At 42.1% G+C, this 27,103-nt stretch overlaps 1 long non-coding RNA gene across 1 annotated transcript; it reads right to left on the minus strand.

Moving 5' to 3' along the window:
• Nucleotides 1-12,561: 12,561 nt before the first annotated feature.
• On the minus strand, nucleotides 12,562-15,872 carry LOC128341068 (uncharacterized). The gene is made up of 3 exons (XR_008314186.1): nucleotides 15,781-15,872; nucleotides 13,832-13,983; nucleotides 12,562-12,698 (listed from the first exon to the last, which is right to left on the minus strand). It is a non-coding gene; the product is annotated as an uncharacterized LOC128341068 (long non-coding RNA).
• Between the last annotated feature and the right edge of the window lie 11,231 nt (nucleotides 15,873-27,103).

The raw sequence follows: 27,103 nt of genomic DNA on the forward strand, positions 1-27,103 counted from the left end.
CCGCCCGTGTCTCCCTCGGCCGTTCTGGGCATGCGTGGTGCGCGTGCGCAGAAGAACTGAGGGAGACACGGGCGCCGGCTGCCATGTTGGCCGGTTGATCAGCCCGGCTGTGGGAAGGCCGGAGGCGGTGGCCACGGGACCGGGCGGGCCGCAGGGAGGGCAGAGGCAGTGGCGGCGGGACTGGCCCTGCCGCAGGGAAAGCCGAGGCAGTGGCGGCGGGTCTGGCCCGGCCACGGGAAGGGAAGCGGTGGCCTCAGCCAGAGGATGAGGTCCGGCCGAGGCGGCGGCAGAGCCGAGGCCAGAGGAGGCGGAGGGCCCAGGCCGCGAGGGAGGGGAAAAACAGCGGCAGACACGCTGCGGCCGAGCCAGCGGCAGAGCCGCGGCCTTGGCCAGAGGAGGCGGTGGGCCCCTGCCAGGAGGAGGCGGTGGGAGAGGCCAGGGAAGACGGCAGACCCGGGGGAAGCCGGAGCCCTGGGTAAGCGGGCCCTGCTGAGGGCCCTGGCTGGAGGAGGCGGAGGGCCCGGGCGGGAGGAGGCGGCTGGGGAGGGCGGAAAAGGCTACTAGCTCCCGTTAATTTACCGGGCTGAAAGACACTAGTCATAAATATAATGCTAATGAAAATAACTTTCGCCTTTAGATCTGTCTACCAAAAACATGCAGTAGCAATTGTCTGGAGGGAAATATTATTTTAGAGGGTGTGAACCTGACTGGAGAAAGGGAAAGAGACACAAGTGGTAAGCTGGCTTCCCATTTCTACCTCTCTTAAGCAGCGCATCCCCTCCCCACACAACTGAGTGCTTTAAAAAGTGCCCCTAAATTAATGTCACAAATGTATAACTAATGGATTCAATTTGTATGGTCAATTTGTATGATGAATCAACGACTGGCTTGGACAATACAATTAGGTGACAAATTCATGAGCAAAGTAATATGAATGGTAAGATGACAGGGCAGGCGAGTGAACAGAAAGGCTGTGTGTGCCTTAAATATAAAGTGATGCATATGTTAAATATTTTAACAGAAGCCAGATTCATAATTCTGGATACAGAGAAGTGGGAATTAGCTACTATCATTTCTTCTGCATGAGGGGATGTTTTAATATGGAATAGGATCTTTGTGGAAATTTTCAAAAACTCCACGAGCTACCCCACCCCCAGGAGGTCTCTGAAGAGAAAATTCTGGTAATCCAGCTGTGAGATAACAAAGGCACAGATGAGCAATTCAATATCCTCCAGACAAAGCTATGATGCAATTCCCTCCAGTGTTCCAGAGATGGCAAGAATGCCAGCCTGGTGATCAAGCTTATGGGATCATTAAAAGACTTACTGAAAGTCCATGATCAAAGTTAAGATTTTCACCCCTGCAGATGCAATGAAAGCCATCACTCTTTTTCAAGCAGGGGAAAACATTACTAGGTGGCCTCCACATCTCACAAAAAGCCTTAGTTTGCCAGTTGGCTAAATCCCACTAAATCAGTCCTCTTTCCATCCTGGGTAACACACACACAAAAAAGATCAAAAGATGCATCAGCAATCCTCCTTCCCTCCCCCGCCCCATTTAAACCCTCCTCATTGCTTTAAAAAAAACATCATTGAGATGAGAAGGACAAGGAAGTCAAATGATTTGCCACAGGGCATGCAGTAAGTAGGTGGCTCTTGTTTCTGCCTGTTAGTCTTGGGCTGCCAGAAATACAGAATATTGGCATATATTCTCTATAGGAGGTGAAGATAACTGAGATATTTATCTGTTGGAAGATTTATATCCTGCCTACTTTCCAGATGGAATTTGAGGTGACTAAACAACAAATTAAAAACATCCAGGAAAACATTAAACAATAGACCTGTTCACACACTATTTTCAATGCACATACAATCTGTGCAGAGCATATGCACAATTCGATCTATACGCACAAGCAGTTATCCACACATTATGTTCTATTCAGGGACAGTAGTACACTTCCTATCTGTACCAGTGTTCCCTCTAACAGGGATTCCCAGATGTTCTTGATACAACTCCCAGAATCCCCAGCTGCAATGGCTTTTGCTCGGGGATTCTGGGAGTTTCAGTCAGCAACATCCCTGTTAGAGGGAACACTGATCTGTAACCTGAATTGGAGGAATCCTATACCCGGGTTCACTTTTAAAATGAACACATGTTGAGCCATGCACACAGCGTGTGCATATCTACAGACACCTGTACACACATATAACATAATGTCTGAACAAGGTGAATATCATAAGAAACAGAGTAAAAAAAGGCCAGTAAATTAAAAAATCAGCAAAAACACAACATATAGAATGGTCAATGGAGACAAATTACAAAAATACCGAATGGTCAATGCAGACAAAACCTAATCACAGACAGCTACCCAGAAGGAAATGCAAATGCAAGGGGCCCTCGGGAAGTCCTGCTGGAATAACCACATTTTCAGTTCCCATTTTAAAAAACGTCAGAGAGGGCACCGGCTGTATCTCAAAGGGAAGGGAGTTCCAGAGAACAGGTCACCATCAGTCAAAGGTCACCATCACTATAACCTCCAAGGATGATCAGTAGTACAAGAGAGGACCTCTCTAAACAATCTATAGGATAGGCAGATTCCTGTAGGACAAGGTCATCCTTAAGTGGGGCATCTCCTATGAACCCTCTAGCCCGGGGCCAGGTATGAGGTAGCTCCCGAATTCCAGCCATTCGGTCCTCCTTCTCCCTTTCCTTCCAATCAATACTTCAAATCTGATTGGCTGGCCGAGTTAGGACATGGCTATACCAATGTTAATTTTTCTTTCTTCAGGTGATCATGGTTGCTTTTAATTTTTCTTCTATTAATGTGTCTCGGTACTTCCCCCACAAAGCAGCTTCTCTTACTCCCCTCCTGTTCTGCAGAAATATTTTTCTGGAATTCAGGGGGGTTGGTGTTAAAATCCTTCATTCTGTAAACATACGTTTTTGTATAAGCTGCCATTTTGCGCCTGGCTGTTCCTCCTCATGTCACCGTTTTGTGACTGTTTTCATCTTTCCAAGCTACTATTTTGCGATAGCTCCCAAGGCCCTGGCAAAAAGAAAAAATTACTCCCAGAAGCCTTAAATCTGCCCACTCCTGCTCTCGTCCCAATACCACGGGCAAGTGTGGTACACTTAACTGTGTTTGCTCACATTCATCCCTTGCCTCCTCTCTCTCTCTCTCTCTCTCTCTCTCTCACCCCCCCCCAAATACCCACATATTTACATGGTCAAATTTTAGATGATGAACTCCTTGGAGCAGAAAGATGTCTTTTCTCCTTATTACACTCTGTAAAGCAACATAAAGATGATGGGACAGTATGTATACATACGTACATACATACATACACCTGCAAGACTTCTTATATACACATATTACTAAATTTATATACACATGCATGTGATGATCCTTATCTTAGGTTTTTGTTGATAGGTTGTTTGGTCAGTTTGAAAGAGCTTTAATATTAAAAAAAAAATCAGACTGTTTGTTGAAGCTAGTAACTTTTCTACAGTTCTTTCTTTAGGCAAAAGTTAGGCATATGTAAGCCCATTGAAATCAACACCTAACTCCTTTTCATATTGTGGCTCCTATTCTTGGTGGTATAGTTGCTATGTTTAAACAACTGTTAAAAATTAATTAATTTATTATTATTTATTGTTTAAACTGTCAGACAGGTATTATTGACTGGTTTGTTTTATCCAGACATCGAGTCCTTCCCAAGGACCTGGGATGGCTGAATTTTATTATCAATATTGTTGTTATTATAGATATCGTTGCAGAATGTGGGCTGTTCCCAGTAAAGTTGCTTTTTGTAACTGGCTGGTGGTGATTTCTGTGGCTGCTATGGTGTTGAGGTGCTGTTCAAGGTGTTTTGGAATTGGGCGCCAATTACTATTGGGATTATTTTGGTCTTCTTCTGCCACAGTCTTTCTATGTCAATTTGTAGATCTTTGTATTTTGTTTGGTTTTTTCTCTTTCTTTTTCTTCTATTCTGCTATCACCTGGTATTGCTATGTCGATATTTTAACATTTCTTTCTTTCTTCTCGACTACAGTTATATCTGGTGTGTTGTGTGGCAGAAGTTTGTCTGTTTGTAGTCGGAAGTCCCATAATATTTTTACATCACCATTTTCTTCAACTTTTTCAATTTTATGGTCCCACCTATTATTTATTTATTTACACAGTCAGACAGGTGTTATTGACTGGTTTGTTTTATCCAGACATCGAGTCCTTCCCAAGCACCTGGGATGGCTGAATTTTATTGTCAATGTTATTGCCGTTATTATAGATATTATCCCAGCATATAGGCTGTTCCCAGTAAAGTTGCTTTTTGTAATTGGCTGATGGTGATTTCTGTGGCCCCTATGGTGTTGAGGTGCTCTTCGAGGTCTTTTGGAACTGCACCCAGGGTGCCAGTTAACACTGGGATTATTTTGGTCTTTTTCTGCCACAGCCTTTCAATTTCAATTTGTAGATCTTTGTATTTTGTGATTTTTGTTCTATTTCTTTTTCTTCTATTCTGCTATCCCCTGGTATTGCTATGTCGATTATTTTGACTTGTTTTTCTTTCTTCTCGACTACAGTTTTATCTGGTGTATTGTGTGGCAGATGTTTGTCTGTTTGTAGTCGGAAGTCCCATAATATTTTTGCATCTTCATTTTTTACAACTTTTCCAATTTTATGGTCCCACCAATTCTTGCCTACAGGTAGCTTTTATTTTTTGCAGATGTTCCAGTGTATCATCCCTGCTACTTCGTCATGCCTTTGTTTGTAGTCAGTCTGTGCAATCTTTTTACAACAGCTGATTAGGTGGTCCACGGTTTCATCTGCTTCTTTACAAAGGCGGCACTTGCTGTTTGTTGTTGACGTTTCTACTTTTGCTCTTATTGCATTTGTTCTTAGTGCCTGTTCTTGTGCAGCCAGTATTAAACCCTCTGTTTCTTTCTTCAAGTTGCCATTCTTAAGCCATTGCCAGGTCTTGGTGATGTCTGATTTTCCACTTATATTGTGCAAATATTGACCATGCAGTGGTTTATTTTTCCATTTTTCTGCTCGGTTCTTGACTTGTTCTTTCTTATAGGCCTGTTTTGTTTCATTGGTGTTGAATAGTTTCGCATTATTGACCATTTGAAGTGCATCTTCACTGTCCTTGATATATTCTTCAAGGCCTCTTTTCTCCTCCTCTACTGTTTGATGGACTTGCAGCATTCCTCTTCCACCTGAGCTGCGAGGGAGGTAGAGCCTATCTACATCACTGCGGGGGTGCAGAGCATGATTGATGGTCATGATTTTCCTGGTCTTACGATCTAGCGTCTCTAGCTCTGCCTGGGTCCAGTTTATTATTCCTGCAGTGTATCTGATAAGAGGTATAGCCCAGGTGTTTATGGCTTGTATGGTGTTCCCGCCATTGAGTTTGGACTTGAGGATTTTTCTGACTCTCCTGATGTATTCACTTCCAATTTTTCTTTTAACTTCAGTGTGTGCGATGTTATCAGCCTGGAGATAACATGCCCAAGTATTTGTAATGTTCTTTATCTTCCAGGTTCTCGATGTTGCTTCCATTGGGCAGTTCTATTCCTTCTGTTTTTCTTATTTCCCCTCTGTTCATTATTAATGCAGCACACTTGTCTAGTCCAAACTCCATTGCTATATCACAACTGAATATATAGACAGTGTTTAGCAGTGATTTGATTTCTGACTGGGACTTTCCATACAACTTCAAATCGTCCATGTACAGCAGATGGCTGATTTTACTTGATGTTTTAGATGTTTGGTATCCGAGGCCTGTTTTGTTTAGTATTTGTGAAAGTGGGGTCATGGCGATTACAAACAACAGAGTAAATAGTGAGTCCCCTTGGAAAATGCCTCTTCTAATGCTAACCTGTCCAAGTGTCTCGCCATTGATTGTTAACTGTATACTCCACATGCTCATTGCTTTTTTTATAAATATCTGAATGTTTTTGCTGACACCAGTTGTTTCTAAACATTTTAGTATCCATGTGTGAGGCAATGAATCGAAGGCTTTCTTGTAGTCAATCCATGTAACACTTAGATTGATTTTTCTTCTCTTGCAATTTTCTAAAATCATTTTGTCAATCAGCAGCTGGTCTTTTGTGCCTCTGGTGTTCGGGCAATTTCCTTTCTGTTCAACTGAAGATGTTTGTTAGTTAATAAGTGTTGCATCACTTCATCTGCTATTATTCCAGTTAATAATTTGAACATGGTTGGCAGGCAGGTTATCGGTCTATAATTACTTGGAACTGCACTTTTTGCTGGGTCTTTCATGATGAGATGAGTTTTCCCAGTCGTTAGCCATTGTTCAATATCACCTCCTTGCAAAATGTGATTGAACTGTTTTGATAGTTGTTTATGAAGGCTTGTTAGGTTTTTAAGCCAAAAACCATGCAGTTCATCGTCGCCCGGAGCAGTCCAATTTTTAATTTTCTTTGCTCTTTCACTTATTAATTCTGGAGTTATTATTAGACCTTGCATTTCTTGGTTACATTTTTTGACCTCTTTCATCCAGCCTGCTTTTTTATTATAATCTATTGGATTGTCCCATAATTTCCCCCAGAATTGCACTGTTTCTTCTTTATTTGGTGTTCCTACGTTTCTTGCAGTTTCTCCTTCTATGCTTTGGTAGAAACGTGTCTGATTCGACTAGAATTGGAGATTCTGCCTGTGTTGTGTAGTTCTGGCTTCATATCTGCTAATCTTCTTTGACACTGCTGTTATTTGCTGCTTTATTATTTCCAGGACTTCTCTAATTTTCCTTGAATCTAGGTGGTATTTTTGGATCAGATACTGTTGGTGTTTTCATTCTTCAGCTTCTTGTCTTTCATATCTTTCAATTTACTAGCATCTGATCTAAGCCTGGAGATTTTATTTTCTAATCTAATCTTCCATTTAGGTGATGTACTACATTCTTATTTTACAGGTCCATTGATCTTATATCTGAGCTCTTGTGTTGTTATTGTTGCTGCACTGTACATTAGTTGGTTTGTTTCTTGCAAATTATTGGTAGTTATTTCTGCAAGTGCAGCGTTTACATCTTTTAATACCTGAGCAAGTTGTTTTTCGGCAACTGTTTTTAGAGCTGGAAGTCGAACCCTGGTGGTTTTTTGGTTCATGTGCTCAGTTTTGTTTTGGTTTGGGTTTTTTTTGCTTTAGTTCTTGTTGCTTTTCTGTTAAACTGCATTCGGGTTTTTGAGGTGAAGGCAAAGGGGAGGTTGCCTGGTTTTGATTTTGAAACAGTTCAGCAACAATGGCATCTTCTATTTCCAACATCTCCTCCACCTGCGCCTGAGCAACTGCTTCAGTTGGTGGTAATTCTTCTTCCATATCTCGAGCCTGTGTTGCTCTCTGCAGTTCTTCCAGCTCAACTCCTGTGAATACTTTATTTCTTATTATGAATCTTCTCTGGTCTGCTAGCCTTTGTTCTGTTATTTCTGTATCTGGATGCTTCTCTCTCCAAATTTGGTACATTCTTTTTAAATAACCTCTTCTAGTTGGACTAGACTTGTAATAGCAGATCATTATTTCCTTGTTGGCATTTTTCGTATATTTTTTTCCTTGCTGGCATTTTTCATATATTTTTTTCCTTGTTGGTTAAGCGATGTTTCTTCCAGTAACTTTGCTGTCTTCAGCCCTGGTTGCTCAACTGAAGATCCTGGGTCCTGTTGCCCACTTGCCACCAGATGTCCAGGGACTCCAGCACCTGGCATGGTCCTTGTTGACCCAGGCGACGACCGATCCGGTATAGATTTATTAAAGTTACGTTTCACCATATTGTTGTTGTTGATGATGATAGCAATAGCAATAGCAATAGCACTTACATTTATATACTGCTCTATAGCCGGAGCTCTCTAAGTGGTTCACAATGATTTAGCATATTGCCCCCAACATTCTGGGATGATGATGATGATGATGATTAGCAAAGTCATGCAAGGTAAGACGACTCCCATCCTTTCACCAGGTATACATGTTGTATACATGCAAGAAAAAAAATAACTCAACTTTGTTGCCTTTTCAGCCCATAACCAAATTGGTTTAGGAGCAGTACAGGTTGCATGAACAATGGAGTATTTTTATTATGAGTATTGGAATAAGGAGTATTTTTATTCCAGGAGTATGAACTTAGGATAAAGCACCATAACTTACATTGGTCACACCACAATGCCAACCACACAACTTGCATGCCATCATTCCCACAACACCTCAGATGAAAAACACACAGCCTTACTTAAAAACATAAAGTCAATTTCACCCAGCATTCTGTTTCCAGTAGTGGACAGCCAGATGCTTCTGGCAGTTCAAAAAAGAGAGCTGATGACCTTCCCCTGTTTTTTATTCCCAGAAACCTGACATTCAGAGTGATCTGCCTCTGAACAAGAATTAGATTTAGCTGTTACATCTCATAACTATTAATAGATATAGAGGCTGTGCACCCAAGCAGCCAAGCTCAGGCACGGGCAGCCACCCAGCCTGGTGTGGCAGCTCATGTGCACTGCCAGGTCGAGATTGCAGAGAAGCTGAATGAGCTCTTTGCATCTGTCTTCATGGCAGAGGATACTGACCACATACCCTCTCTAGAGTTGAGATTTTCAGGTTTAGTGGCTGAGGAACTGGGTCAATTTGAGGTGACAAGGGAAGATCTTCTAAACAGTCTTGAAAAACTAAAAATTAACAAACTGCCAGGGACAGATGGCATCGACTCAAGAGTTCTGAAGGAACTCAAATGTGAAATTGTCGATCTCCTAGCAAAAATATATAACTTGTCCCTACAGTCAGGCTTTGTACCAGAGGACTGGAAAGTAGCCAATGTGACTCTGATTTACAAAGAGGGATCCAGGAGGGATCGAGAAATTACAGGCCATTCAGCTTAACTTTGGTGCTAGGTGAATTGATGGAAAACATACTTAAGGACAAAATTGTTAAGCATATAGAGGAACAGGCCTTGTTGAAGGAGAACCAGCATGGCTTCTGCAAGGGAAAATCTTGCCTCACTAACCTTTTGTATTTTTTTGAGAGTTTTTTGAGAGCATGTGGATTAAGGTGATCCGGTTGACATAGTAAACTTGGACTTCCATAAAGCTTTTGATAAAGTTCCCCACCAAAGGCTCTTGAGTAAACTTAGCTGTCATGGAATAAGGGAACAGGTTCATGTGTGGATTGGTAACTGGCTGAAGGACAGGAAACAGAGAGTAGGAATAAGTGGATAGTTTTCACAATGAAGGAAGGTGGGAAGTGAGGTCCCCCAGGGATCGGTACTGGGACCAGTGCTCTTTAACTTGTTCATAAATGATCTAGAAGTTGGGGTGACCAGCGAAGTGGCCAAATTTGCAGATGACACTAAACTATTTAGGGTAGTGGAATCCACAGAGGATTGTGAGGAGCTGCAAAAACATCTCTCCAAACTAGGGGAGTAGGCGACAAAATGGCAAATGCGGTTCAGTGTTAGCAAGTGATGCACACTGGGGCAAAAAAACCCAACTCCACATATACGCTGATAGGATCTGAGCTGTCAGTGACTGACCAGGATAGGAATCTTAGGGTCATGGTGGGCAGCTCATTGAAAGTGTCTCAGTGTGTGGCAGCTGTGAAAAAGGCTAATTCCATGGTAGGAATCATTAGGAAGAGGATTGAAAATGAAAATGCTAATATTATAATGCCCTTATACAAATCTATGGTGCAGCCACATCTGGAGTACTGCATACAGCTTTGGTCACTGTATCTTAAGAAGGATATTGTAGAACTGGAAAAGGTACAGAAGAGGGCAACCGAGATGATCAGGGGCCCGGAGCACCTTCCTTATGAAGCTAGGCTACAGTATATGGGGCTCTTTACCTTGGGAAAGAGGTGACTAAGAGGAGACATGATCGAGGTGTATAAAATCATGCATGGAGTGGAGAGGGTAGACAGAGAGAAATGTGTCTCCTTTTCTCACAACACTATAACCAGGGGTCACCCCATGAACCTGAAGGTCGGGAAATTTAGAACCAACAAGAGGAAGTACTTTTTCACACAGGACATAATTAAGCTATGAAATTCTTTGCTATGGGATATGGTGATGGCCAGCAGCTTGGATGGCTTTAAAAAGGACTTATACAGATTCGTGGTGGACAGGTCTATCAATGGCTACTAGTCTGGTGGCTGTAGGCCATCTCCAGCCTCAGAGGCACAATGCCAGTTCCAGGGTTGCTACACTAGCTATTATTAAAAGAGCTTTATTTATAAGCATTATAAATTTGTAACAAATTTTTAATTTGTAATAATATAACATGCCATTGCTCATCTTAGATTGTATTTTTATGCCTATTTGGTCAACTCTGATGCAAATTTTATCCTGGCCAAGATAGTGTCAGTCATAGCAGAGGGGTCAAGAGACCCCATTGAGATATGAAAAAAGAATTTAGTTGGGTTTCTTACTCTCATTACAGTCTTTCAAATTTTATACAAAAGTACTAATGTAAACCTTGCTCTCGAAGGATGAAACAGACATGAAAGAACTCTATTATGCTAGTTCTGTCATTTGAGAATGGAACTGATTTATGAGCATCCAAAAGAGTTAATACATTCTTAGTGCTGAAGAAACTAAAGACAGTTTGGAGAGAAAAGGATGTGCAAGAAACCTCCAAAGTTATACTGGTGAAAGTCCAAATGTTATTATTGTTGTGTGTCGCTGCACAAAGTGGGCCCTCCGGGCATCTGAAGAGAAACAGATGGTTTCTTTTGAAATGTAAAATTGGCTCCATATACTCAGATAAGAGGGACAAGCAAAGCAACAGATAATTCATGTCTGTAGCAATATAGCCCTCTACATACAAGAATCATGGTGCAGTTTTTTAAACTTTCCTGGCCAGAATTTCATAAAGGCTTAGCTCAGTGAAAATCCAATATTTAAGTCTATAACTGTCACAGCAGGGTGGAACAGAGGAACTATGAGGTTAATTGTATCGCAAAAGCCTGAGGAGCTAAGGCAGGGAAAGACCTAGTTTCCAACACTACCCTTGCACCAGGTACCCAAGTTGTATGATCTCCTGATTGCCTGCTCAATACTGTAGCAGAAGTGAACCTCAGAGTGGTTGTACATTGGCATTAAGGCCTCACACAACTAGCCTACACCTAAAGGACTAAGAGAATTGCTTATAGCTATCCTTTGAAAAGAATGGAAGATTGGGAATGGAAGTCTAGACTTACTGTCCATTGGAGATAACACAGTAGAACATTATTTGTGACAGAAAGCCCTATTCCTGTGGCCAGTGTTAGGCCTTGCTTCGAGGTCTAGTACTGGTTGCTACAAATGAATCTGAGCAAGAAAATGATCAAATAAAGGCAAAAGAGAAATGGCAGGGAGAGAAGAGGAGAGCAGAAATCAAATTTCAAGTAACCACAATACACAAACACAAAAGAACCTTCTTCTATAGTAGTACTTGATCAACATAGTCACATCTAATTTCAATAAAGCTGTCTATTATTTAGAAAAAATTCTACTATATAGCCTTTGACACTAATTGTATCTAGTGGCTCCCCTATCAGGGAACTCTGCTCCCACCAATTCCTTTATGACCTTTCCATTTGGTTGATGCCAACACATATATTCTGCTGGGCAGTTTCAACAGATTCTTGAGGGGAAAGAAATCATCCAGACATGATAGCACTGATAAGTAATAACTGGTTTGATGAAGAGAGTCAAAATAAGTTATTCATCAACCTACAAGAAGACTAAAATTCAATTTTACTTCTGAAAACTTAGAGTCTTTTTTAAAATCCAAAAAGAAGTATAATCTGGTCATAAGGATGAAAAAAATAATCTCTGGAGGCAGGGGCGTAATGAGGCTGGAGTGGGCCCAGAGACAAAATTTTAAAATGGGCCCCTCGCTGATACACACTCACTCACTTCACATGTGACTTGCCTCTGGGGGGCACCTCGCGGCGTGGGGGCCCCCAGGCAGCCGCCTCCCCTTGCCTAATGGTAGTTATGCCCCTGTCTGGAGGGATTTAGGTTTGGCAACCAAGTGTAAACACTATGGCAGATTCTGGCAAATAGCAGTGTTCTAAAAGTTCCACAATATAAGTGGGTGTCTCATTTTCAATCAATTTTTAACAGAAGTAAGGATTAGAAATCACTCTCAACTTAGACAATTTGGATACTTGGCCATCAGTCACAGAAGATGTAATTGTGGAAATTCTGATTTCAATACCTAGAGAAGATGGCATTTGTGGAGAAGTTTTCAAGGAAAACGTTAATTGGTGGATCCATTATTGTGCCAGTTCTCTGACTGTGTAAATCAGACAGGAAATATTCCAACAGAACAGAGCTAAAGTATAATCATAACTTATCACACAAGATGAAAAGCAAGATCAGTTCTCCCAACTAAATACGTTCTATAACTTATACGTAAACAGTGCCAGGATCCAAACAAGTATTATGCATACAGTGGGACAACTGCACACAGAACTGTGACAAAAAAAGATCTTCACTGGTTATTTCCACTGCAATTCCAGCTTTGAAATAAGCAACCCATATTTCAGTTATAAAAGTGGCTTGCCTCTTTAGCATTTGGCAGTTCTAGCCAAAATGACCAGTCAAATCTTAGCTATGCATGCAGTTCTTTCCCATAGGCCTTCTTTCTTCTCCCAAATCAATTCTTTGGATCCTTGCTTGAATAGTCAGAATTCATGTAGTCTTCTACAAGCTCTGTGCACACATAAACACTATGAGAAATGGTCATTAAAACATCACGCAACAATATTAACAAGAAAAACAGAAGCAGTAATTGTGTGGGATCAAAGTAATCCAACTTTCTGTCCTTAAATTACAGCACTATATTTGAAATATTTGTTGAACATGCAACAAATAAATCTAAGGAAACATGCATCAAAGAAAACTGGCTTAAGCTCTAGTACATCATTTCAGGGTGTTGTTATTCATACTAACAAGTAAAACAGAAATAATGAATATCAAACTAGTGTGTGAAAAAGAACACTTGAGAGAGATATATCCTTATTTATCATTACAATATCCTTATTTATGCTCATGGGAACTAAAGAAGGGTGCTTCTCATGAGTTGCTGCTTTTTTAAAAAGTTACATTTCTTTAAGTCAGCTATCGTTTCTTTTCCTTGGAGATGTCATGATTCATTATGACTAGATCAGTCATGCAATGAAATCATTTCAGCAGAAGGATGTGATACATCTAAAGGGATAACAGCCTCCCAACAAAATTGGGCCATTTATAACTGGAACTAACATTTAGGGCACTCCGGAATAATAAAGCTTCTTCAAAGTATTTCAATTCTTTTTCAACTCCACTGTATTCAATGTATCTACTTCCTACTACCCATTCTTTTCTTGGTTTAAATTCACTGCGGTAAACTCACCTATTTGAGCAAAACGTTTGTCCTATTAAACAGGAACCTTAAAATAAAGATAGCAGTAAGAACTCAATTATGTAATGACTTCCCCTTCCTCATGACAACTACAATTATGAGTCAATACCTATTTTCAAAAGGAACCAGGAAGGATTTTTTCCCCCACTCTTAACTATATAGCAAGCTTGGAGAATGATGTCTTAGAGTCTATCCATTTGAGGGTATGATCCAAACCCTTAGTCACTAATTTAGCGCTGAACAAAATAATGGTGTAATTAGAAGCAGTGCAGCTCTACTTGATACACAGATGTTCCCTTCATTTAACTGTTGCCCACATAGATAACAAAAATAGATTTTGTTTTCCTGAAGCAACCAGCTCATTTCTGGCCTTTGGTCCTTAAATTCAGATAAAGTTCCCATGTGCAAAACATTATCAATTAATACATATTACAGTACTTACATTTCAGTTTCACTCTTTGGAATATTGTAAATATTGCAGCTTTCCATGTGTCTTTCTGTCAAAATTGTGCAAGTAAGAACACAGCAAAACCCCATCTAGTTGTCATCAAACCAGTATTTGGGCAGACGTAGCCCCAACTCTCACTCTTTGACCTGTTAGTGGGAACAGAGTGAATTATTTAGATTTTTAAAGCCTACTTATTTGGTGACGGACACCTAAGAATGAAAAGGGCAAAATAATAGCCCCACCTGCAATTCAAGAGAGCTGCAACCAGAGGTGCGACTTTGGAGCCGATGTCCAGGGCCTCCACAGCCCCTGCCCCCCCCCAAATCCTCTTTAGTCTGTCCCGGGTGGTGTGGTCACCCAGATGAGCATGATGATACTTAATTTGCAGGGGAGGGGGGCCTCCAAAGGCCGTTAGGTCCAGGCTCCAAAATTACCTAGGTGTACCTCTCTGGCTGCAACTGGCCCTTTTTAAAAGCAGCTGGACTGAAATGTTATTGAATAAATATAGGGCAGGTTTTCTCCTACTTTCCAGCCTCTGAGTAAATCAGATGTGTAGAAAGGCATTCAACAGCAACAGAGTACATAGAGCAGCTAACTTATAAAACAAATGCTGTAGCAAATGTTCTCTTTCAGTACATAGTAATCCTGATTACGTTTGTCTATTGAGAAAACCAGCCTTTCAATGCTGCTTGCACTTCAATGTTTTTGGAAGTCAGGTATTCAGAGCCAAAAGCAAGTTCAGGTGTTCAGGTTCAGGTTCAGGTTCAGGTTCAGGTGTTATTTGTGGAACATCTTCGGGGGTCATTCAGACGTACAGCCCCCTGTACATGATCAAGAGATGCCAAGAGGGTGTTGGGACATCTGTGCAGGACATTCCAATGGATGCGCTCTTGACACCATCCCTTTCCCCCCCATATGTACTGGGTTGGTATAGTTTGAACTGGCACTAGGGCTATTGTATCAGTTGAGTTTAGAGGACTATTACCAGTTGTACAGCAGATAGCTATCAATGGAAGATGCTTTAGCAACTTCTTAAAGGAGGCATTATAGGTATCACCTCCACACTAGTATTTTGTTGCTAAGTGGATAGGATTTTTTTTAAAAAATAAGCTTGTGCCATGTTCAATCACATTTCTTGCTGTCTGTTTCCTCCCCTGCTGTCTATATAGTAAAACATTGTACTGTATTTAGCTGAATCCAAGACTAGGCTTTTCCCAAGTTCTTTGATGTTTGAAACTGGAGAGGGGTGTCATCAAATCCAGGGTCTGCTTCCTTTTGAATAAATAGTATAAACTATATTTAACCCATATTATTAAGGAGGTCATCTTAAATTCAGGTTTGTCTTCTATTCAGATAATTTTGGTAAAAACTGTCAAAAGAGGGCACAACTTATGAGCATACATAGAGTGCATTTCTCTCCTTTAAACCCAAGGCTCCTGCTTAACAATTACTGCCTCTTTCGTGCTGTGCTGTCTATAAAGTAGGAGGAAAGGGGGTTTGGCATTTTTTTTTAAAATATACTAATAGAACTCATTCCTTGTGGGCTGCTGTGGATAATGTCAGAGATATGAGTACAATGTGCGTGCTGGGTAGGAGGGATTCCTTCCCCCACTTTTTAACAAAGATTCCATCATCCCTTCCTCAGTTTTTACAAGAATTCTTCCAATTACTTCCTCTCCATTAACAGTAGGACTTACTCTAGAATAAGCATGCAAAGGAAAGTAGCAGGACTTGCCCAGGAGTTTTTGGCACCCTCCGAGAAGTATGACCTTAGCGGGGGGCACAGGAAAAATAAGTAGTCTCATTTCTCCTGGAAACTATATGTGGAACTAACTTATCCGGTCCGAATTAATTCTCAAGCAGAAAGTCTTGGTTTAGGGCAGCGAAGGAGATTAAGGGCACAAGCTAGGAAGGTCATTTGACTGAATCTTCAAGACACTTACTTTAGAGAAATCACATGGAAGACCACCCAGGACAAAGCCACTGGCTGTTTAAACTTGTCTCTTCAGTGGCAGTCCAGCTTCATCTCTCCAATTTCTCCACCTTGTTGAGGAACAGTTGCATAGAAGAGGTGTCTTATTTTTGTATATCATAGCCCCATAACAGTATCACGCATGTTCCTTATGTTAGTTAACCAGCCCCCTGACAATGCTTCCCCGGGACGTTTATGCACAGCAGGTTTTACTGTGAGTTTACGGGGAGGCTTTACTGAGAACTCGAAGCTGTCCAAAAAACCCCGCTGCAAATAGTGGGATTTTTGTACCTTGGATATGAATTGGGCTACACTCTAACACACTGTGAAAAATATCCAAATTGTGTGTGAACTACTCGCAGGGACTTCAGGGTAAATCTGACCGATATGTGAATGCACTCCCTCTGTTCTGGAGGAGATGCGAGTTAAAGGGCTTAAAAAGCCCTGTGTGAAAAGCTTCCTGCCTTTGTTCCATACCTGCTTCCTCACTCACACAAGCAGCACTTACCCAGCATGCTCATTTTGCAAGCTCACTACCCACTGGTGATCTGGCTGGGTTTCATAAAAAACCAGGCAGGACAGCATATGGGTTTCATAAAAGGGGCAGGACAGCATATAGGCAACTACTTATACACCCCTTGAAGCTTAGTGCTCTAGGTGACTGCTCAATTCGCTTATATGGTCAGGCTAGCCCTACACAAAAGAGACTCAGCAATCTAGTAATCTCTGCTCTGAATGAAGGTCTCTGCTCTGAATGAAGGATACACAGCTCAGCTTTCTATGGTGCCTCAGTTGATCCCACACAGCTAAGGATAAAGGCAGGTGGTGGTAGCCATCTTTACTGAGAGAAAGATTGCTCCTGGGAAGAACCAATCAGGGCACTTGCCATGTGAGGTGATGTGTGCCCTTAGTTGATCACATTGTGATAATGTTGCTTCACAGACTAATAAATTGAGAAATAGGCAATGAATTCTTTAAAACAAAAAAAAAAATGCATTCTACTATGGAGTTAGTATTTAAATGAATTTTTGAGTCATTTAAAAGAAAAAGGGGAAAGAAAAGAATGGTAGGTTTCCCTTTTCAAAATGAAGGTTGTCAGCAAATAAAATTAGCTCCTTAGGGTCAGGTTTCAAACGAGTGTATCATTTCTCAGAGCTCATCTCGATGAAATCTGGAAAGATAGTGGTGCCTGTCACCTAACTGCTCGGTGCCAGATTTCAGGCAAATTGTGCAGATGGCTTGGATTTGATGATGAAAAGAACGTTCACAACTTTAAAATGATAGAATGCAGCTTTTTCACCTCACCTTAACCATAAAGACACACCTATAATACTACTAGCCTTCAATTTCTCACAAAGGAGGGCGGGGGAGTATTCCAGAAAAGGACAGGAAAAGGCATAAGCAAATAAGGGTTAATTCTGTATTAATCCATAAAGGAATCCACTTTTGTCCATGGTTTTGACTGAGTGAAATGAAACCCTAACTGCAGCTGAAGAATTATTTTCTGCAGGCACCAGCATTTCTCTTCAGTTGTAACGGGAAAGAAGCAAGACTTTTAGCGGGGGAGCCAGAGTCGCATTTCCATTTCGTTCTCATACAGCCACTGTTGTATCGCGGGACCTGCAGAATGTAACTGCTGCAGCAGGACAAACAAAGGCCCTATTCAGTATGAGGGCAGCTTCCCTTCTGCACCACTCTCTGACCACAGAGAGGTTGGCTTGTGCACGCTATCTGACGGACACAGGATTCACTGACTGAACAAAACACTCAAAGGGTTCCAATTCATTCTTCTGAATTTGTTGAGTGGGACGAAGACTTCCTCTTTCAATACTAGCCTGAACTGTAAAAATCAGCTGCAGCTTGCTTTGTTCCTAACCTATGCACATAAAGCAATGTTTTGCTTCTGGTAATCTCACTGCTCTTACCCCTACTTTTAGCTTGGGATGGTACACTCCAAAGTTGCCGAAGTTGTAAGAAGATATTGTTTCTAATCTACCGTCTCTGCAATCCCATTGCAGGGGTCATTTCCTGACTTTTGTGTCGCTTCATTCAAGTCACTTAAAGTTCCCATTCCCTTGTGACTACGCAAACCAAGTACATAACGGCAATGTTTTCCCATAACCATCTCATGGCTTATCCCCTGAAACCAACGTTTATATTTTATGTTGTGAAGAAGGTGGATGAAGAAAACATGTAAAAACCTAAATGCAGACAGATAATTTTATGATATTCTTTAAAACATTATACACATAGGGTACAGTCCTGACCAAGTTACACACTTTAAGTCCCACTGATTTCAATTGGGAAAATTTAAGACATGCACCAATCTTTTCCATTGAAATAAGCAGATTTGCCTGGATTGACCTGAGCCAAAGTATTTTTCAGTATAGTCAAATCTGATCGAGCAGAAATTATATCAAATAATGAAAAATTCCAATGAAGGATTTCAAGATTCTTTCCTGAACCTTACAATAATCTTCATCTCATCTCTTTTTGGAGCAAAATGAGGTCTCAACATTTCAGAGTGGCAAATCATGTACAGATCTCTGTATTACTACAATTAAGTCTTTGTTTCCTAGTAGATAAACTATAGATGCAGTTGAACATCTATAAGCCAAGCATGAATATCCACTATTTATCATTGCAAGTGGTGTCAACTTGCAATAAAGTGCTAGTCACTGAAATCACAAGCATTATGCTATGAAAATAGAAATCTGCCTGAGTCAGACCACTAATTCATCTAGAGCCCTTTCTCATGAGCAGTAAGAAAGGGCTACAGAGTTTGAGGGGAGGAAGCTACCTACCCGCAGATGATTATTCCACCTTGCCTGGGTGGGCAGATCGCCTACCCAGACAACCATCGGCTGCTGCTGGCAGATCCAAGAGTCAGGGTGCCAGGACGCATTGCCCTGTGTTGCCCCACCCCCTGGAGCTCCAAAAATGCACTGTGTGAATGTGTGGTGCATTATAAGGATCCCCCCTCCCCGAGTCTGCTAGCAATGGCTGCTTGCAAAAATGAGGTTAAGGGAGTGCTCGCTCTCTTAACCTCATTTTGTAGGGAGGATACATAGGTGGGTTTGCCAGCATGGTGCCACCGGGGTTGGCTTGATCCTAGCAGTACACACGAGCATGCAAAACCGGGCTGGGCTCCCTTAGCCTGGTTTTGCACATGTTTGGGAATAGCCTCCTAGTCTAGGCATTGAAGCTATTCTGACGATCACCAGAAAGCACGCTAAGGGAGCCTAGCCCACTTCCAGGTGATCGTCGGAACCACCGGGCGATCCTGGTGGTTCCAAGGCGGCTAGCCTGCCTAATTCCCCCTCCCCTTAAATGAGAACTCCATTAACCTTGTTTTTCTGCTCATGTGCCGCCACTGTGACGCACAGTGACACATAAGTAGACCCCCAACCGGGAGGCTACAAACAGCCTTCCAGGCTCAAGGGTCTCCCCAGAATGCTCCACATGCTTGCGCAGGGCAACCTGGGACCTCTGGGGACCAAACAGCCCCCAATCCCCACAGCCCCCACCAGCTCCATTACAGAGTTGGTAGTCATGTGGGAGACCAATTCAGCCGCCAGGGCTCCGTGGGTGATCATCTGTGGGGAGAGCAGGCTAAGCCCGCTCTTCCAACAAACTACATTGAGGCGCTTCACACTAATTGTGTGAAGCGCCTCATTGTCTGCTCTGGCAGCAGCTCTCAGGAGTCTCAGGCAAGGACTTACCAGCCTGCTATCTAGAGTCAGCCTTAGGGGTACAATCGCCAGGCAGTCACCCACCCACCTGAAAGGAGTGCCAAGCTGATAAACTAACCATGGAGGGATGCCAAAGGCATTCCTCAGCCAGGGCACTACCCTAGGACTGGCTCTGCTATTATCTGATATCTTTTTAACTGGAGATGCTAGGGCAGTGGTTCCCAAACTGGGAGCCTCCAGATGTTGCTGAACTACAGCTCCCATCATCCCCAGCCACAATATTGCACCCGCAAGTTCACTTCCAGCGGAGCTGTTTAGGGTTGTGAGATGGCTAGTATGTGCCCCTCCTCACTTGAATCAAAATCTGGAACCATCGATTACCCGCTGTGATTCTTTGTGGGGGAAATCTCTCATATTCGGGCCGAATTAGATTCTGCCTCCTCAATTACTTCAGTGTCTGATGTGGAGGTGTCCAGCAACTCCTCTTATGTGGTTAGGTTGGATTAGTTCCAGTTTGTGACTCCTGAGGATGTGAACAAGCTGATTGGAACAGTGCGGCCCACCTCTTGACCCTTGCCCGACGTGGCTTATACTATCCGGCAGGATCGTTGCTGTAGAAGGCCTGGTAGAGATTATAAATGCATCTCTGATGGAAGGTAGGATGCCTCCTTGTCTTGAGGAGGCAATTATTAGACTGCTTCTGAAGAGGCCGACCTTGGATCCCTCAGAGCTGAGTAACTGCAGGCCTGTCTCCAACCTTCCATGGCTGGGGAAGGTAATTGAGAGGGTGGTGCCCTCCCAGCTCCAGACAGCCTTGCAGGAAACTGATTTCAAACTGGCTTCCGGGCTGGCTATGAGGTAGAGACAGCCTTGGCCAGCCTGATGGATGATCTCCAACTGGGAATTGACAGAGGAAGTGTGACTCTGTCGGTCCTTTTGGACCTCTCGGCAGCTTTTGATACTATTGACCATAGTATCCTTCTCGAGTGTCTGAGGGGGTTGGGAGTGGGAGGCACTGCTTTGCAGTGGTTCCACTCCTACCTCTCGGGCAGGTTCCAGATGGTGTCCCTTGGAGACTGTTGATCTGAACTTTTGTATGGTGTCCCTCAGTGCTCTGTATTGTCTCCGATGTTGTTTAACATCTACATGAAACCGCTGGGAGAGATCATCAGGATATTTGGTGCAGGGTGTTATCAGTAAGCTGATGACACCCAAATCTACTTCTCCATGTCAACATCATTGAGAGGGGGCATAACCTCCCTAAATGCCTGTCTGGAGGAGGTAATGGGCTGGATGAGGGATAACAAACTGAGACTGCAGCCGAGCCCAGTGGTTCTCACAATGGGAGGAAATCGGGCTAGCCTCCGCTAGCCTGATTTCCTCCCATCGTGTGAATAGCCTCTTATTCTGCAAGTGTTTGGGGCTTCCACAAATAAAGCATTTCTCACTTTTTTGCAAGGTTCTAAATGCATTTTCTTCACTTTCCTTTGGTTGCCTATCATCCCTTCTGCACTAATCAAAGTCCCCTAGAAAAATTAATTACAATTAATTTGTAATTAATTACAAATTGTAAATCTGCATCCTACTTGACTTTCAAGGCACTAGTCACACTATCAAAGCTCATGCCTATAGGCTTCCAGCGGCATCTGGTGGGCCACTGTGTGAAACAGGATGCTGGGGTAGATGGGCCTTAGGCCTGATCCAGCAGGGCTGTTCTTATGTTCTTAAAGTAATGTGGCAAACTATTCAACAGCAATCTAGTAAGAAAACTGAGCAATACAAGACTCAGAGAAAGAGAAAGTCTGTCCAAGCACATAATTGAAATGTTAGATATTTCTAACATTTCAATTATGTGCTTGGACAGACTTTCTCCTTCTCTAAGTCTTGTATTACTCAGTTTTCTTACTAGATGCACTTTGGAAACAACAGACTTCTTTTTATATAATCCCTTCAGTGTTTCCTACATATTATTTGCATTTTCTTTGTCTCTTAGATGCACTAAGATTGGGTCACTCGCCGCAAAGCAAATCATTCCTGATGCCTTTTCATCTGCTCCGTCCCATTCTTTCTGCTCCTTTCCTGCATCTGCAGGATGATGGGTGTGCAGAACACTGCTAAGTCCATGACTCTTGAGAAGCATCTCCATCTTGAAGGTCCAGAGCTCATACTCAGGATCTTGCAATTTTTCAATCATCTGGAATCAACTTGCAACTTTTCAATCATCTGGAATCCTTGTGCTGTCTCCATTTGCAAAGCTTTTCTCTTTGCTTTGCTTTCTATTTAACTCTCTAGGCTTTCCTCTTTTATTTACTGGCTTCTGGGCCCACAACCCTTTGTAGGAGAACAATGGCAGTACAGCAAAGCAAAACCAGTTTGGTGATAAAGCAGCAAAGCAAGAGGTCTTGAGACAATTCTTTAGTATTGAAGAACTACAAGGATTTATTTAAAGAAAAGGTTACAAACCAGTTTATTTCAGTGGTAGCTCATGGCTGGAAAGAGAGAGACCAAAACAAACAGCCATCTCTGGAGAGACATAATGGAGACTAACACTGGAAGAAAAAAAAGGGGTGGAGTCCAGTACTTTTATCCTCGACCCTAAAAAAAACCCCAGTGGTCACTATGAGACATTGCAGCTGACAGCTGATGCTGCCAGGGTCCTACCTCCAATATGAACCAAGGGCCTTCTCCATGCAAAGCATGTACTCTACCACTGAGCTACGGGCAACTCCCTGTGTAGGGAAGAACATGGCCCAAGTAGGACAGAATTTCATTTCAGAACATTTCAAATGTTTCATCTAATTCTGTATACCAAATAGGGAGCTCAGATCTTCTTTGATGGCTGTATAATTTCCTTAACTCTCTTAAAGCACAACTACTACATGTGCATTCAACACCACAAGGCCTTGATGGGCCAGGCTAAATAGGATCCCTGTAGCTGAGAAAGTCTTCCAGAATGTATCTGATCTCATCCTAATGTGTCTGTAGTCGGGAAATGGGTGTGATAATTACCTGTGATCAAGGCACCATGAAATTCAATTATTTCACTTGCATCAAATTATTGAACACAAACAGCTTCTCTCAGAAAGTATTGTTTCTCAGTTTTATTCTGGCTGGAGCAAGCACAGCTAAAGGCACTTGAAATTACTAGAGTATTTTATCTGCATAATTTTAAAATGTTTCCTAGAAGATGGAGCTCAGTTTTCCCCCACTTAGATTTGTGTGCATTTAATCATACAATCTTCAAAGAATGGTTTCTCCAATTTAATTTAGGAACATACGAAGCTGCTATATATCGAGTCAGACCATTGGTCTATCTAGCTCAGTACTGCCTACACAGACTGGCAGCAGCTTCTCCAATGTTGCAGGCAGGAATCTCTCTCAGTCCTATCTTGGAGATGCCAGAGAGGGAACTTCAAACCTAGATGCTCTTCCCAGAGCAGCTCCATCCCCTAAGGCAGTGGTTCTCCAGTCTGAGAACCACTGAGAGGATAAAATTTCTGAGTGGATAAAATGAAGAAAGAAAGGAAAAGATACATGTTTAACCTCTGATGGCCAAGGGTGAGAAACAGTCAAATTTTTTCATAAAAGAAATCTTATGAACTAGCTGTAAGATTAGAGAATTAAAGCTGTGGTGTGTGTTTTTTTTAAAAATATACTTACATAGATGTGTATAACATTTATATCAAAGGGACCATATTCAGTAAACATCCAAAATCTGAACTGAGTTTGTGGTGGTAGGCTTATAGCCCAATACTATTGGTGTTACCATTATTCACAGATAGGATTGCCACATGTCTGTAGAATCGTGAAGAAAAGGGTTGTGGTATGCAAGGACAAGGTAGTGGAGCAGAATCAGGAATATTAATAGTTTAGTAAAATAGATATTATGTACAGAGAGGCAAGTGCAGACTGCTTTTTGTGCTCTTGCTGCTTTCTGTTTTGTTAGCCCCACCTCTACTCCAGGACTGGAGTACAAGGCCCTTTCAAAAACTGGCTTGGATCAAAGAATGGATTAACCAAAAACACCACTATGTCCAGGATTGGTCTGGACAATCCTGGGGTCAGATATCCTGTCCTAGATGTAGGAAATGTATCATGTATACAAAATGTCCAGGAATTTGATCAGGAAAATTGTTTTCACTGATTTCAGCTACTTTTTAAAGTGCTTCTTTAAAAGCCTCATGTTCTAAAGCCTCATGTTCTAATCTTACCCTTTCTGGCTGGCTTGGCTCTCTCTCTATGGCTCAGTAAACCCCTTCCCCTCCTTCTCTAGACTTTTCACCTCTAGGTTTAGCTGTGAAGTATATGGACAGAGGGAGCTCCACTTTCTCGAGAGCCTTTCTAAGTGATAGCAAATCAAAAGATCTGCTGAAGGCAGCAATAAGGGATACTAAGTACAGAATGTGGGGGGGTGGGTAGAGTTCCAAATCCAACTGTATTTAAACATCAGTCACTTTATAAACTACTAGCTGAACCCGCACAGAGCATCTGTGCAGCAGTCTCCTGTCCCCTTTCCCCTTCTGTCCCAGTCTCCTCTCCCCCCCGCCTGCTTCTTCCCCAGTCTCCTCTACCCCACCCCCTTCTGCCCCAGGCTCCTCTCCCCCCCGCCCCTTCAGCCCCAGTCCCCTCTCCCACCCACCCCACTCCTCAGCCCGCTGCCCCCTTCTGCCCCAGTCTCCTCGGCCCCCACCCCCTTCAGCCCCAGTCTCCTTGGCACCTGTCCCCTTCAGCCCCAGTCTCCTTGGCTCCCTGCCCCCTTCTGCCCCAGTCTCCTCGGCTCCCTGCCCCCTTCTGCCCCAGTCTCCTCTGCTTTCTCACCACCGCCATTATTTATCTCCTGCCCGTGCTGCTCCCAAAGCAACCGTACTTCCTGTTGGGCGGCTTGAGAGCAGCTGCCTGGTGTCTCGCCACCTTTGATGCCGTTCCCTCCAAAGGCAATGGGTCTGGTTTCCTCCTTTCTTCCTCGTTTCCCCCGACTCTGCCAAATCCCCTTCAATTTTGCTTCTTCCTCCTCTCTCCCTTGCTGCCATTCCCTCCCAAGGCAATGATTGGAACTCTTGCAGGACCTCGCGAGAGTTCCAGCAGGCATCCAGGTGCATCCCCGCACAGTTCCCTATGCAGTCGGTGGTAAGAGAATTAAATATATAGATTCTTAAACACAGTAAACACTTGGTAGTTGTTTCTTTCATTTCTCACCCACCCTTGTGTTCCTGACATATTTATTTTGCATATTTGATCATATTTATTGAGGTGAAACACTCCTAACCCTCTATTGTGCAAAGAACACTATAGGGGAAAATGTGTGAAACAGATGCCAAACTCCACAGTCAAGTGCCCTTTCCAATCCCAGTGAAAAAAGTAGGGTTTTTTGACCTCTGGTATGCTATAATCTGCAAATTGGCATTAATGGAAAAATTAACACAATAGTCACAAGTCTCTTCTAGAATTTCTCATTCTGACACTTTCATTATTTCTGGTTCCTGCTGATCAATTATGCCAATAATCACCAATGTGTTTGTCATATTACAAATGGTCATTATACGTTTTGGAAAGATATCTTTACAATATAGCCCTTATAATTTTATTTTCTGTTATTATGTTTATGAATTGTCTCTGTTTCAGAAAATATCAAGCAAACCATAATTTATTTTTAAGTAGGGTTTTAAAATTTGCACACACACCCGCTTTTTTGCCATTTTAAAATTTTATTGATTTTTACAATATCTTAACAATCAAGTTACACTAAATTAAGTAAATGTTGACTTCCCGCTTACCAGTCTGTGCGGTTCTTGTTAACTATACATATAAGCCATTGCTATAATATTACAAAACGTATATACTCTGCTTTACAATTCAATTTTATCCTACCCCATCCTGCTGTGATACTAAATTTCAAACCCTGCTGAAACGTCCGTGTTAGAAAAATAGTTCTTTAAGTAAAGTAAGAAAGGTTCCCAATCTTCTTTAAAACATTCCAAGTTTTCGTCCCTTATAAGTGTTGTAAGTTTTGCCATCTCCACATATTCCAAAATTTTTATCAACCAGTCTTCTTTTGAAGGCATTTTATTATCTTTCCATTTCTGCGCATATACTATTCTAGCCGCCGTGATTGCATACATAAAAGAAGTTAAATTTCTTCTAGAGAACTCTCCTTGAGTTATTCCCAACAAGAAGGATTCTGGCCTCTTAGGAAATGTCATTTAAAAAATTTTCTTCAGCTCATTATAGATCATATCCCAAAAGGCCTTTGCCTTCCCACATGACCACCACATATGGAAGAAAGTTCCTTCACATTGTCCACATTTCCAGCATTCGTTTGAAACATTTTTATACATTAATGCTAATTTTTTCGGTGCCAGATACCACCTGTACATCATCTTATAACAATTTTCTTTTAAAGTATAATATGCAGTGAACTTTAAATCAGTTTTCCATAATTTTTCCCAAGCTGCCATCTCTATATTATGACCCACATCTTGAGCCCATTTTATCAGTCGTTTTAACCACTTCGTCTCTTGTCTCCTCCAAAAGCAACAACTTATGCATCTTAGACTAATTTTTCATCATTTTCACACAGCTCCTTTTCAAATCTCGACATCTGATCCTCAAATCCAGCTTTAAGATCCTTCTTATAAATTTTGTTTAGCTGATGGTACTGAAACCAGTTACTAACCAAATTTTGAACTTCAGTTAGATTTTTTAATTTACAGCCCTTATCTTGAAAACATAACAATGCACGCACCCGCTTTTGATGGTTGTGTCCAGGAACACTCTCTGATGAATGTGGCAACCCTGCTCACATGGCACATAGCTTGCCTCTGGTGAGAGATAGAAAACTCTCTCTGCAAGCTGTCCCTACAGGGATGGCTAGAGGGCCTTGCCAACCCTGTACCCCTGGGAAGGAGGGAGCTCTAGCAGACTCCCCTTTGGCCAAGTAGCTTCATGTTAGAGGAAAAGTGTCAGCTGATCTAGTGGCTAATTTTCCCTAGGAGTGTAGGGTGGGAGGAACTGGAAAGAATGAAAAGCCTAGTCAGCCAACACCTCCTTTGCTAAAAGGAGATTCAATGTACTACAAAGCAAACTCAAGCTCCATGCCATGTGAGCAACATTATGTGTACCTCTGCTCTAAGCTTCTACATCATCAAAAAGTGCAGCATTGGATTGGCCAACACAATCAGCCATCAGCAGCCACTGTCAACAAATGTGATCAGACAAACAGGTATTACGACACAAAGCTGACTAGAGATGAGACATAATGGAGGTAGCATGGCTTAGCAAACTTATATGAAATCCATAGCTGAACCAGCTATATCAACTCAGCCCACTGCACCTCCTATTCAATAGTAGCTTTTAAAAATGGGATTCATCTAGAGACCACTGGAAAATATATAAGAATATGGTTAACAGTTTTGGATCTATTTTAAGCAATTCTGGTCTTCTTGAGTTCCAGGTTAGATGCGTAGTGCAATCACTGCAAACCTGGTGGCACAGGCAATGGGTAGGGTTTTTTTAGAAGGCCCAATCAAATAAAAATGTGTCTAGTATTTATTTATTTATTTATTTATTTAACATATTTTTATACCGCCCCAAACTTACATCTCT

Source organism: Hemicordylus capensis, chromosome 1, assembly GCF_027244095.1.
Source record: "Hemicordylus capensis ecotype Gifberg chromosome 1, rHemCap1.1.pri, whole genome shotgun sequence".
Taxonomy (NCBI): domain Eukaryota; kingdom Metazoa; phylum Chordata; class Lepidosauria; order Squamata; family Cordylidae; genus Hemicordylus; species Hemicordylus capensis.